Source organism: Mauremys mutica, chromosome 3, assembly GCF_020497125.1.
Source record: "Mauremys mutica isolate MM-2020 ecotype Southern chromosome 3, ASM2049712v1, whole genome shotgun sequence".
Lineage (NCBI taxonomy): Eukaryota > Metazoa > Chordata > Testudines > Geoemydidae > Mauremys > Mauremys mutica.
Genome location: NC_059074.1, coordinates 175762733 through 175777175, shown reverse-complemented (window position 1 = coordinate 175777175; position 14443 = coordinate 175762733). Strand labels below are relative to the sequence as shown.

General features: G+C 44.3%; 1 long non-coding RNA gene across 2 annotated transcripts in view; it reads left to right on the top strand.

Annotated features, from left to right (window-relative positions):
• The window catches only part of LOC123366047, an 82297-nt gene that overhangs the window by 14823 nt on the left and 53031 nt on the right, over window positions 1–14443 (top strand). The window lies entirely within an intron of this gene.

Genomic DNA, 14443 nt, shown 5'->3' with positions numbered 1-14443 from the left:
TGATGGAAAATTCATGTATATAGTTTTAAAAAGACCATGCAATCCCTTCACTTCTCAGCCCAGGTGCAAGGTCATGTTTGAGGGGACTAATTACAAAGTGTTTGATTATGGCAATGAAAAACCATGAGCACATTTAAGAGGAACACTTTGAAAATTAATGGACTTTTTGTTTTGTTTTTCCCTGGAGGAAGCAGATAAACAGCCATCCTGTAACTATGGGCAAAAGTCCGGGGGAGAATGAGAAGCTTCCCATTACACTTAGGGTCCTAGCTTTGTCCAGTCATTGGGAGAGTGCAAGAAGGATGGCTGGGGAGGAGGCTGGTCACTGCATGCCCCCATCTACCCTCCATGGCAACCAGCCGAAGTGACTGACTACAGAGAGAAGCATATGTTCTGTTCAGCTAAAGGATTATACAGTGGCCACACAACCTGGCTTCATGCTGGGAGTCTGGGGAGGCTCTATGTAATCTGATAATCTCTGAATAAATTAAGTCTTCCAGATAGCACAATCTGCCGATGGAAAGCAGTGCATAGTTTTAGCATACCTGAGCTAAGCAAAAACTCAGGTGCTCGAAAGCAAGCTGCGTGTGTGATTTCCTTGGATGACCGTTCAAAACTCTCTCATAATCCTTGTACTGAAGCAGAGATGAGAAAGCTGAAGTGATCTGCTTCCTACCACCATATGGGCGCTAAACCTATTCTGCATTAGTATGAAATGAAGCTCTGCCTACATGTGCAGCTGTGGACGATTGAAACGCTACCCACGAATGAGGAACTGACTGACGTTCCAGTCCAGTGAGTTGCTGAGCTTCATCTGTCGGTGTTCAGCACCTTGCAGGAAAGGGCCATAAAGGCTGGGTCTTTTTCTCCTTAACTCCTAACATTTCCACTGAGTCTTGCTGGAAAAAGAAGGGCAAGACCTGGGCCCCAAATATGTCTGATGTGCTTGTCTGACTTTAAAAGATTCAAATTTCTGTTACAATTCAATTCCAGCAATGCCCCTCTGCCATGTACATTGGCCAAACTGAACAGTCTCTATGCAAAAGAATTAATGGACACAAATCTGACATCAGGAATCATAACACTCAAAAACCAGTAGGAAAACACTTCAACCTGTCCAGTCATTCAATGGCAGACCTGCGGGTGGCAATTTTGCAACAGAAAACCTTCAAAAACAGACTTCAGTGAGAAACTGCTGAGCTGGAATTGATATGCAAACTAGATACAATCAACTTAGGCCTGACTGGGAATGGCTGAGCCATTACAAACATTGAATCTCTCTCCCCTTGTAAGTATTCTCACACTTCTTATCAAACTGTCTGTACTGGGCTGTCTTGATTATCACGTCAAAAGTTTTTTTTTTCTCTTACTTAATTGGCCTCTCAGAGTTGGTAAGACAGCTCCCACCTTTTCATGCTCTCTGTATGTGTATATATATCTCCTCAATATATGTTCCATTCTATGCATCCGAAGAAGTGGGCTGTAGCCCACGAAAGCTTGTGCTCAAATAAATTCGTTAGTCTCTAAGGTGCCGCAAGTACTCCTGTAATTCTTGTTACAATTCAGTGTGTCAAGTGACTGCTTCAGCAACCGACAAAACCTAGCTGCTTAACTGAGGAGGCCTTCCAACAGAGGTGGAGTGGAGATGTTCCCAGTATTTGGGGGGTGGGTATGGGTAAGTAGACTGTAAAGACAGGTCCTTGCCTAGCTAGGATGGTCTCTTGTACTGCATCTTTCACTTAATAACACAACTGGAACACTGAGAGCCTCTTTCATAGCTGCCATGGTAAAGGACCCTTCATGGAGAATACCCTGCCAGCAGGGCAATTGCAGCTTGTGTGTGTCTGCCAACAGCAACAGTAGTGGTATCACATAGGGAGAGAAGCATTCACTTGAATAGGCAGGTTATTTGAGGGTTAATAGGTCAAAACCAAGACCATAAAGCCCATCCAGAAATTAACAGAGAGTCAATTCAGATCACAGAGCACTAGTATTGTATTTACTCAATCATAAGCCAGTTCGTTTATAAGCCAACCCCCACAAGATGTATAAGTAAAAATGGAAAATGTTTATGACCCATTCATAAGCCGACCTTATAATTCAGGGGTCAGCAAACTTTTTGGCTCGTGGGCCATCAGGATAAGCCGCTGGGGAGGCCGAGATGGTTTGTTTACCTCGAGCGTCTGCAGACACAGAGTTAAACCTAAGTAAACGAAGTGTCCCAGTGTGCCAGCTGCTTACCCTGACAGGCCTGGACAGCAACTGGTAGGGAAATTTTTTTGGGAGGAGAAGCTTGGAGTCAGGGGAGTAACCCCTGTGTCCACCCCCCACATGACCCCACCCCTAGCCCGGGACCCCCACACTCTCCCCATCCCATCCCATCCCACCTTATCTGGGGAGGGCCAGGGGAGGATGTCTCTGACCTGGCTGGAGCTGCTCTGGCGCCCAGTTGGCACGGCCACAGCCTGCTCTGGGGGGCGGGGCTGAGCGGCACGGCTGCAGCCTGCCAGCCCTGGAGCTGCAGCTGCTTCGGAGGCTATGGGGAGAGCAGCGTGGCCAGAAGCTGAGAGACTCTGGTCCCACCTCTTCCCTTCTGGCTGTGCTGCCTCTCCTCGCTCCCTCTGTTGGGGGGAAGGGCTGTGTCCCACCTCTCTCTCTCTATACCCGTTCATAAGCCGACCCCCTTCTCTGGTGCTTCCCTTTTTTAATAAAAAAAGTTGGCTTATGAACGAGTATATACAGTATATTGTGATGATGTGGTACCTCCATAGGCAGTAACTTTCTGCTGTAGCTTCAGTTCCTGAACAGATTAAAGATGAAAACCAGTATAGGGCATGTTGCAGCAGACTGATGTTGAGGTGACAAAGACACTGATGACTGGAGCTATGTCCATGTCTGACAGAGGTGGGAGGCAATGTAGTTTGGTGGGTGGGGCACCAGAGTGGGAGTCAGGAAACTTGGATTGTATTCCTGGCTTGGTCATGGACCTGCTGTGTAACTGGGAAACATCACTACACCTTTCTGTGTCTCTGTTTCCTTTCATGTCCATGTAGACCAGGCCTGAACAACATGCGGCCCGCGTGGGCTCACTGTGCGGCTCGCGGGGGGGGGGCGTGAGGAGGCAGGCGGGCAGTGGCTGGGGGGGGGGGCAGGTGAGTCGGCGGTGGGGGAAGGAGCCTGAGGAAGCAAGCAGCGGGCAGTGGGGGGGGCAGGTGAGCTGGCGGCTGGCCCCAGCTCACCGCCTCTCCGCCTCCTCCCCTGAACGCTCTGCCCCACTTCTCCCCCTCCCCCCCACGAATCAGCGGTTTGCGCGGGAAGCCTGAGAGGGCAGATAAGCGGTGTGGTGGCTTCATGCTCAGGCCCAGAGAGGTGGAGACGAAGCCAAGGTGAGCTGGGGATGGGTGGCGGGGGGAGAGGCACCCACGCCGCAGCAGGTAACCTGAGGGGGGCGCAGGGGAACCGCTCCCCGCCCCAGCTCACCTCCCCTCTGTCTCTGCCTCCCTGGGCCTGAGCGCGAAGCCACCGCTTGCTTCTCAGCCCTCTAGGGTTCCTGCGTGAACCGCTGATTTGCAGGAAGCGGAGGGGCTGCAAGGATAGGGGTCGGGGCGGTCAGAGGGCATGGAACAGGGGGGTTGAATAGGGGCAAGGGTTCCAGGGTGGGGGCTGTCAGGAAGGAGGGGGGGGTTGGATGGGGCAGCAGGGGGTAGGGGTTCCAGGGATGGTCAGGGGACAGAGAGAAGGGGTGGTTGGATGGGGCAGCGGTTCCGGGGGGCCATCAGAAATGAGAGGAGGGGTTGAATGGGGGTGGCGGGGGACAGTCAGGGGACAGGGAAGGGGGGTGGATGGGGTAGGAGTCCCGGGGGGAGGCATCAAGGAACGCGGGGGGGTTGGATGGGGCAGGAGTCCCGGGGGTGGGCAATGACCCCCTTGTGGGGTGAGGATGGAACCGGTTGTTAAGATTTTTGGCAGCTCATCACTGGCCAGGGGCATGGGAGGCTGAGGAGGTGAGCGGGAGGGCAGTGGTGGGGGTGAGTATGCGGGGTGGGGGCTGGCAAGGCGAGCAGGGGGGGCAGGTGAGCCGGGGGAGTGGGGGTCTGAGGAGCTGAGCAGGCAGGTATTGGTGGGGGGGGAGGTGAGCAGGCGGGGGGGAGGGGGGCTGAGGAGATGAGCTACGAGTCAGTGGCTGACCTATTCTACTGATCTGGTCTGGCTCCCATCCCCTCTTCAAGGGTTGCAGCTGTCTGGAGGTGCCTGCCTTCCATGCCTTCCTCAGTCACACCTCATTCATTCAACAGGGCAATTGATTACAAAGTGAAGGGAAGATCTTATTCTACTTCTAGAATAAGAAGGGGTGGCGCTGGGGAAGGAGGGTTTGTTTTCTTGGGGTGGGCAGCGCTTGGGGGGGGTTGTTTTCGCAGGTCGGGCGGTGCTGGAGGGGGTTGTGTTTCGGGGGGGCTGGGTGGCACTTGGGGTGTTTCGGTGGTGCTGGGGGGGGGTTCAGCGGGGCCGGGGGGGTTTCGGCCCTCAGCTGTTTTCTTTGGAGTAATATGGCCCTCACCGCTTTACGAGTTGTGCAGGCCATTGTAGACTGTAAGCTGTCCAGGCCAGGATTCTCTCTTGCTATGTGTGTGTATGGTGTCTAGCTCAATGGGGCCCTAATTTTGACTGGGACTGCTAGGTATTACCGTATACAAATTAAGAAGAAGACTGGGGCTGTGGGGAGTCCATCTTGGTCACTTATGAGACGCCTTCATCTATAAGGAGCTGGTGAGCTAACCAGATGCTCATGCATATCAGACATGTGTCCTCTATAAAAGTAATATTTTGCCAGAATCTTCAAGTTGCTTTTGCCAACTAAGTTGTCTTTGTTCCAGAGAGAGTGCCAGAGATATAGCAACATAGTTATCATAATATACATATACCTGATTCTAGAAAGGTAACTGAACAGGGGGAGGGATAGCTCAGTGGTTCAAGCATTGGTCTGCTAAACCCAGGGTTGCTGCAAGTTCAATCCTTGAGGGGGTCATTTAGGGATCAGTGGCAAAAAAAAATAGTTGGGGATTGGTCCTGCTTTGAGCAGGGGGTTAGACTAGATGACTTCCTGAGGTCCCTTCTAATCCTATTATTCTATGAACTGTAACTTTTTAAAAAAAGTGTAGCACTAGGTATATAGTCGCCTTAAGAACAGCCATACTGGGTCAAACCAAAGGTCCATCTAGCCCAGTATCCTGCCTTCCAACAGTGGTCAATGCCAGGTGCCCCAGAGGGAATGAACAGAACAGGTAGTCATCAAGTGATCCATTCCCTGTGGCCCATTCTCTGTGGCCCATTCTCAGCTTCTGGCAAACAGAGGCTAGGGACACCACCCCTACCCATCCTGGCTAATAGCCATTGATGGACCTATCCTCCATGAATTTATCTAGTTTTTTTTTAACCCTGTTACGGTCTTGGCCTTCACAACATCCTCTGGCAAAGAGTTCTACAGGTTGACTGTGCATTGTGTGAAGAAATACTTCCTTTTGTTCATTTTAAACCTGCTGCCTATTAATTTCATGTGATGACCCCTAGTTTTTGTGTTATGAAAAGGAATAAATAACACTTCCTTATTTGCTTTCGCCATACCATTCATGGTTTAATAGACCTCTATCATGTCCCCCCTTAGTCATCTCTTTTCCAAGCTGAAAAGTCCAAGTCTTATCAATCTCTCCTCATACGGAAGCTGTTCCATACCCCTAATAATTTTTGTTTCCCTTTTCTAAACCTTTTCCAATTCCAATATATCTTTTTTGAGATGGGGAGACCACAGCTGCACACAGAATTCAAGATGTGGGTGTACCATGGATTTATATAGAAGTCTTAATGATTCCCAACATACTGTTTGCTTTTTTGATTGCCACTGCACATTGAGTGGATGTTTCCACAATGACTCCAAGATCTCTTTCTTGAGCTGTAACAGCTGATTTATGAATATGTTGAATAGGACTGGTCCCAGTACAGACCCCTAGGGGACACCACTCTCCATTCTGAAAACTGACCATCTATTCCTACTTGTTTTAACCACTTACCAATCCATGAGATGACCTTCCCTCTTATCCTATGACAGCTTACTTTGCTTAAAAGCCTTTGGTGAGGGACCTTGTCAAAGGCTTTCTGAAAATCTAAGTACACTATATCCACTGGATCCTCCTTGTCCACATGCTTGTTGACCCCCTCAAAGAATTCTAGTAGATTGTGAGGGATGATTTCCCTTTACAAAAACCATGTTGACTTTTCCCCAACAAATTATGTTCATCTATGTGTCTGACAATTTTGTTCTTTACTATTGTTTCAATCGGTTTGCCCGGTACTGAAGTCAGGCTTACTGGCCTGTAATTTCTGGGAACACCTCTGGATCCATTTTTTAAAAATTGGCATCACATTAGCTACCTCCAGTTATTTGGTACAGAAGCTGATTTAAATGATAGGTTACAGACTACAGTTAGTAGTTCTGCAATTTTATATTTGAGTTCTTTCCAAACTTTTGGGTGAATACCATCTGGTCCTGGTGACTTATTACTGTTTAGTTTATCAGTTTGTTCCAAAATTTCCTCTGACACCTCAATCTAAGACAGTTCCTCAGATTTGTCATCTAAAAAGAATGGCTCAGGTTTGGGAATCTCCCTCCCATCCTCAGCCATGAAGACTGATGCAAAGAATTCATTTAGTTTCTCCGCAATAGCCTTATCCTCGAGTGCATCTTTAACATCTCAATCGTCCAGTGGCCCCACTGGTTGTTTAGCAGGTTTCCTGCTTCTGATGTACTTAACATTTTTTGCTAAAGTCTTTGGCTAGATGTTCTTCAAATTATTTTTTGGCCTTCCTAATTATATTTTTATACTTCATTTGAAAATAAAGTACACTTTTTAGTAAGGTATTGGATAAGCTGAGAGGCATGGGGTACTGCCAACATTTTGTAGGCAAGCAATATTTTAAAAAACATTCAGGAGCATTTTGCTGCACTACATAAGTAGTTGGGAAGAACTGACTAAGCAGCAAAAACAAGCTCTCTGGTTGACTAATTTTGAGGCCACTCAATATGACTGCATCCCAGGTTTGTGTATATCTGTCTTGTCAAAGGGGATATAGTCTAATGTAAGGAATACCCTACTGTTACCAGTACAAACTAGCAGCTCATTGTACCATTCCTTTTTAAGTCATTGTTCAAAATCATAAGTATAAAACATTTTGAATAGAATACTTAAGATACTGTAAATTCAAAAATAAAGCAAAAGACACTCCAGGCAACCTAACCACATCCTGGTTACTGCTCAGGTATTATGTAGGCAATAATGATTATACTGAAATTGATTCTTGGAGCTTCAAAAAGAATGAGTTCACATGAAGGGGAGATAGATGGCATTTGTGAGGGTTACCAGGAAATCCATATAAAAACAAAGAGCTTGATCCCGTGGCTATTGAAGACAATGGGAACATTGATCTTGCACCTCAGAAGTCAATGGCAGACTGAATATGCATTGACTACTAACATAAACCATTTAAATAATTAAGGCAAAAGGTCTGCAGTTTCTCTCTCTCTCTCTCTCTCTCTCTCTCTCATTCTTTTTTCTAGTGTCTGGCTATCAAATTTTGTTGCAAGCTACCAAACTTGTCTGGCAGCCTGGACAAACACCACACTTGAAAGCGAGTTTATTTGCCTTACATTCTGGATTTTGCAGAACTTGTTTCTTTTTCAAATAAGTGATTGATATGGGAGGGGCATGGTGCATGTGGTGACTTTTTGGTGTGTGCATAGTTAGCATAGAGTAGCCTTTTATAATGGATGGCGCGGTCCTGCATTGAGCTGAGACTGTGGGCAGGGCTCTGCTCATATGGATCTCATGTAGGATCATGGCCATAGAGAGGACCAGTTCACTAGGGACAAGATTCTGATATGCTGATAGCATCATACTCAAGGCCTTGTCTGAACTTGTACTTGTCTGAACTTGTACTGCTTTAACTATTTTGGTGCAACCCCCTGGTGTGGACTCTGTCATACCAATGCAAAGGTACTTTACACTAATATATCTAATCCTGTGCAAGACAAGGAATAAATTATCTGGAAAAAGATCCCTTTATATTGGCATAATTGCATCCACACTAGGGGTTATAACTATTTAAGTAAAAAATATCAGACTTCTAACAAATAGTTATTGACATAGACTGTGTGTAGACCAGGCCTTACTCCATTTGAGTAGTCTCCATGAAATGGACCTGATGCTCAGTCACACTAAGGCCAGTTTATAGGCCCCTTGGCAGCCAGAGTGGTGAAAAATGAACATTTACACTCACTTCAAGATCTCTTTTCCCTGTCAGAGAGATGTAAAGCAACCTTACTATAAATGAAAATCCGATTCAAATGGGTCTCTTGTGGAGTAAGTCACTTCCCAACATAAGTAAGGGTATCAGAATATGGCCCTGAATTATAATTTGGAAGAAAAAATTAAATAAAGGTTCTTACTTTATTATGAGGTCTGTGAGAGAAGGGAGGAACATAGCTAAGGGCTTATCTAAATTTAAAAGTTTTACAGCCATAACTATGCTGGTAAGGGGTGTGATTTATTTTATGTATTTATTTTCCTGACAAAGTTTTATTTGTGAAAGTCCTAGGATACAGTTGTACTGGTATAAGGTGCTTTATATCAGTATAGCTTTTTCTCTTCAACAAACTGGAATCTGAAACTAGACTGGAATAAGCACTTTTATAGTGGTGTAACTACACCCACATTATTTGATTTTCCACTTTAACCATCATGGTATAGTTAAAGTGGCAAGGCTTTTAAGTATAGATAAGTCTTTAACATCTCTGCCTGGCCCTTCGCCCTAGCCCCTCACTATTTGTTGTTATATATAATGTTATTATGAACTTTTTATCAGTTTGATTTTTTTTTCTTCCTTCCAATGAAATAACTTGTAAATTTCACTGTGATTGTTTAAATTGAAAGCTGAAGCCTGGTACTTTTTTTTTTTTTTCCCACGAGAACCTCTCATTTTGTGGTTGCTTGAGGAAGTTGACTTTAGCAATTTAAGATGAAGCAGTGGTTTTTTTAGAAAGAAACAGTGGCCGTTAACAAAAAAAAATGCCTAAATATGTTAACAGGTGCAAGAGCTGTCTAATCACATGATGGCTACAGGAAACCTATTAACCATAGTGTTCAGGTTAGAGATAGGTCACACAGATAATTTAACCTTCTGGTATTGTTATCTTAGAAATTTTGCTGTATCTTTTCTTTTTCTTGTACTTCAGTGGCTGTACAGAAAATTTTACTATCTTCAATCTCTAGTTTGTGTTATGTGTATGACTTAGATAACAGAAAGGTGGTGACACAAAGCAGTGACACTCAGCCTGACTCTAACCTTGCGGAGCTCTATTTGGGAACTGGAACAGTGGTGTGAGGTTAAGAGGATGTCAGCATTAAATCTGAATTTCTATGCTTTTGCTGGTTTTATGTCATAGGCTCCAATCTTTGCTTAAATGTAGCCTTGTTTTATAAATTAAGCAGCTTGGAAGCATGTCAGTGCATGACATTTTTTTGAAGCTATTAGTCTGTCGTTCAGGACATCTCTCACAGCTGTAAAAGTCTCATTTAGGACTATGCCCTGGCTTACTTGAGGCTAAAACCTCTGTTTTCCAACAAAATCTTCACCTGCTATTCCAGACTGCCAAGGAGGGGGCCATCCTGACCCAGCAGTCCCAAGAGCTGACATTGACAAGTGAAATTTTTCTTTTAATCTTCAGAATGTAAACCTTATCCTGAAGCATTGGAGACCCCAGAACAACAACATTGTATTAGTGTGTTAACAGGGCCTATCTCTCTAATTAAAAAATATATATTTTAAATCATATCTGATATAACTGAGGGTGTTACTGTAGTCTATATAAACATCTAATGATATTTTTGAATCTTGGCCTCAGTGTGGACTAATGTTCCTCTGCTTAGGGTGCTAATCTGGGATTTAAAAGACTGGGATTCTGTTCCCTGTTCCACCACAGGAGTTTTACGTTATTTTGGCAAGTAATTTCATCTCTCTGTACCTCTGTTTCCCATCTGTAAAATGGGGATGATCGTATTTCCCTAACTCAACAGGGTGTTGGAGAAATATATTAATTATTGTGAAGCACTCCCATACTATAGTAATGGAGGCCATATAAGTACAATAGACAGTGATATCACATTGCAGTGAGTTCTGTACGTTCCTTTTTTAAAGACAATGCAAAAGTATTTTCTTTGATCTGTTTTACATTTTTGTAGCTTTTTGATTTCACTGAATTTCCCTCCCCCCCAATCCTCTTGTATTATGAGGGGTAAACAACGAGCAACAATGTACCTTCTCTCAATAATCCATTATTTTGTATGCCTCTATCATGACACAAGTTATTTGTCTCCTCTCTAACTGATCAGTGTCAGTCTTTTTCAATCTCTTCGTGGTTTTTCTGCGCCTCAAAGAATACTAAGAAATGAAAGCAGGATTTTCGTTTATAAAAACCATGCTCTTTGTCCCTACCTTATTGCATTCCTCTTGTAGCTTCATAACTCTGTTTTAACAAACTTTTCAATACTGAATAAGGTTTACTGGTCTGAAATTCCTAGGATCACTGCTAATACCATTCTTAAAAACAGTTCTAGCTAGTAGGCCCAGTGGCCTAATGGATAAGGTATTGGTTTCCTAAGCCAGGAATTGTGGGCTCAAGTCACATCTAAAGTAAAACATTGTTCTCTCACTGACAATCTTAAATCAAAAGTGGATGTTTTTCTAAAAGTTCTGCTCTAGAAATTATTTTGGAAGTTCTATGGCGGGTGTTATACAGGAGGTTTATTAGATGATCAATGTGGTCCCCTCTGGTCTTGGAATATATGAAAAAATGCTACCCTCTAGTTCTCAAGTTTATAAGCTGATTCTGATGAGCAACTGGATATTTTTATTAGCAGTTCAGCCACTTCATTCTTATGTTCCTTTAAATCAGTTGAGTGTGCATCTTCTGGGCCTAGTGCTGACTTGATGCTCTTAGGTTTTCCATTTAACACTGCCTTTATCCCTGGCAGGTGCGTTTGAAAAAAGTAGATCCAAGGTAGGAATCTCCCCAAAATCCTCTAGTGAAAACTGATGCAAAGTATTTAGCTCTGTGTCTTTCTTTGCTTGAAGCCACAAAAAATCTTATCACTTTCCCCAGTTTTTTTGTGTTAAGGTTCTAGGAGGAATCAGGATTATAACCTAGAGAAGGCCTAACAGTCAGAACACATTATTTCCATAGCACAAGTCTTCTGATTACATTTGAACCAGTTGGGTGCTCTAACTGAAAATATCCTTGAGGAAATGCTACAGACTGAAACCAAGGAATCAGCAGATTCTGACACTATTCTAGATGTGAAAATAATGCAGACTGAAGCAGATAATATGTGAGAGGAAAATAATGTGCAAAATTTTCTTGCACTCAATACAACATTAAATAAAGCAATAGCAGAAGCAAAGACATTGGACAAAGTACCAATTCCCAATGGATAGGAAACCAACTTCCCTAGACAGTGACTCAGGATTTTGGCTGGTCTGAATAACTTTCACAAGGTTTCATCTGCCACTTAATTCTAACCTTCTCTTGTAGCTTCCTTGAGAAGCGTTTGCTCAATGAGGGAATCTGGAGATGGAAAAGACCTATTACAGTTGATCATTTAGACCTTCCTTTTGCGAATTGTCTTACTCTGTGGCCAAGGGAGAAAATGGTAGGGTAGAACTAGGTTTTATTCCTGACTCTGACATGAACTTGCTGGGGGATCCTGGAAGGAAATCACTTAACTACTTTATGCCTCAGTTTCTCCAATTGTACAATGGAAGTAATATTTACTTATACATGGTCATTATTTAATGTGTATTAAGTGCTCAGAGATCCTTGGATGAAAGGCTCGGTGTGTATGTATTATTACTGATCTTAATCTCGCTTTCACCTTGTTTATTATTCATGGTACATCTTCATAACTTGTGAAGGCATTATACTTTTCAAGTCTGTAATTGTTAATTCCTGCTCCTGCTATGCAATTGTCAGACTAGAAGAAGGAGTCCTTCTAAAGCTATTTTCCGATGATACATATCTACATTACATAAACAATGCCAGTGTCTTTTGGTATAAATATTAAAGAAACACCACAGAATAGAAACACTGAGATCATGGTCACACCCACATTTCTACTCATAAAAAAAAACATGTGACCACTTCATAATAAGCATAATATTTCAAAATGTTCTGTCCCTTAAGGCTGTCTCCTCTGCCTGCTTATTGCTTTTACTAATTATTTCAAACATACAGTCCTCCATATGGAAGTCAGATATTTTAGTCATAACAAAACTAAAAGTTATTTTCTTTGGAACAGAAGTGTTCCTCATTGTCACACTGTGATAGAGTAGTCAGTCAACAGGTACCATTTAGAGGAAGTCACACGTTGTCTTTTCAAGGAAGCTAGACCTTTCACGTCTCCCCCACTTCTGTCTAGTTGTGGAATGACAATTAGGCCCTGGTTCAGCAAGGTACTGAAGCATGTACTTGATGTTAACAGAACCACACATGGTTAAAGCTAGGAATTAATTGGGGCATTAATATCTTAAAGGATACCATTTTCTCCCTCGGCCACAGAGTAAGACAATTGACAGAAGGAAGGCCTAAATCAGGGATTGGCAACCTTTCAGAAGTGGTGTGCCCAGGGCCGGCTCCAGGCACAAGCCGACCAAGCACGTGCTTGGGGCGGGACCTTGGGGCGGGGCGGCGCTCGGGTTTTTTGTTTTTTTGGTTTGGTGGGGCAGCACTAGAGGGTTTTGTTTGTTTGTTTTTGTTTCGGTGGCGCGGCGTTGGGGGGAGTGGCACTCGGGGGGGTGGGGGCTTGCGCGACGCTGGGGGGAGCTTTGGGCGGCGCTCGGGGGGGTGAGGCTTCGGGCGGCATGGCGCTCGGGGGGCAGGGGTTTGGGCGGTGTGGTGCTGAGGGGTTTAGGGGGGTGGGGCTTTGGGCAGCGTGGCGCTCGGGGTGGTGGTTTCGGCAGCGCAATGCTCACGGGGGTGTGTGTGTTACGGTGGCGCTCTTTTTGTTTGCTTGGGGCAGCCAAAAAGTTAGAGCCAGCCCTGGGTGTGCCAAGTCTTCATTTATTCTCTCTAATTTGAGGTTTCGCGTGCCACTAATACATTTTAACATTTTTAGAAGGTCTCTTTCTATAAGTCTATAATATGTAACTAAACTATTGTATGTAAAGTAAATAAGGTTTTTAAAATGTTTAAGAAGCTTCATTTAAAATTAAATTAAAATGCAGAGCCCCCCGGACCGGTGGCCAGGATCCGGGCAGTGTGAGTGCCACTGAAAATCAGCTCATGTGCTGCCTTCAGCACGCGTGCCATAGGTTGCCTACCCCTCGTCTAAATGATCAACTATAATAGGTCTTTTCCATCTCCAGATTCCCTCATTGAGCAAACCCTTCTCAAGGAAGCTACAAGAGAAGATTAGAATTAAGTGGCGGATGAAACCTTGTGGCAGTTATTCAGACCAACAAAAATCCTGAGTCACGATGGCTTACTCTTCCTAGTTGGGGGAGAGGTGCTGGGTGAAAGCTGAGTCACCTGAAAAACTGGTTTGAGCAGATGCTCTAAGGGATCCAATGAGGGTTCCTTTCCTATAAAAGCTCCCTTGAACAAAGAAGATGCAGAGACACAATGGTGATGGATATCTTGGATTGGACATATGGCCACAATTAACAAAGAAATGCTCAGTCTTGGGGAAAAAATACAGGGAACCTAGATAGAGACCCAATTTCTGAGTGGTAATTCAGGTGAAAGAAATCCTCCTGCCTGCTTGTAGTTTTATTCAACTGCATAACACAAGGTTCTTGCCCACCCAGCAATATTTTAATAATATCAGTCTGAAGCATATTTGTTTGCTTTGCCTTTCTATTTTATGGGGTTATTTCTCTTTATGCTTTCTGATAAACTTGATCTAGATTATGGCAAATGTTAAGTGTGGAATAATCTACACTCCAATGTGCCTGAGGGAGAGAAACCAGAACACTGACTTCAGAGGAGGTAAAAGCTGGTGTGCAGTCAAAACTATGGGAACTGCAGGGTCAGTCCCAGTCTGATGCTGAAAAGAAGCTGGCATAGTCGACCATGGAGGAGGGGGAATACTTAAGGTCTGGAAGGTGGTTTGTGTGGCTAGGGCTTGCAACTCTGGACCAGATTCTATGCTGTTGCAACTTCACTGAAGTCAGTGGAGTTATACCAGCAGAGGATTTGGTCCAACATGTCTAACTCAATTAGAGATTCTGTCCTGTAGGTGAAGGCTCATAAGAGAAACTAAATGAGTGCCTGCTAATAGTCTAGCTTCAGTGGCTCATGGTGATTGTGTTTGGTACCAGAGGTCTGATGCACATCCTCTCC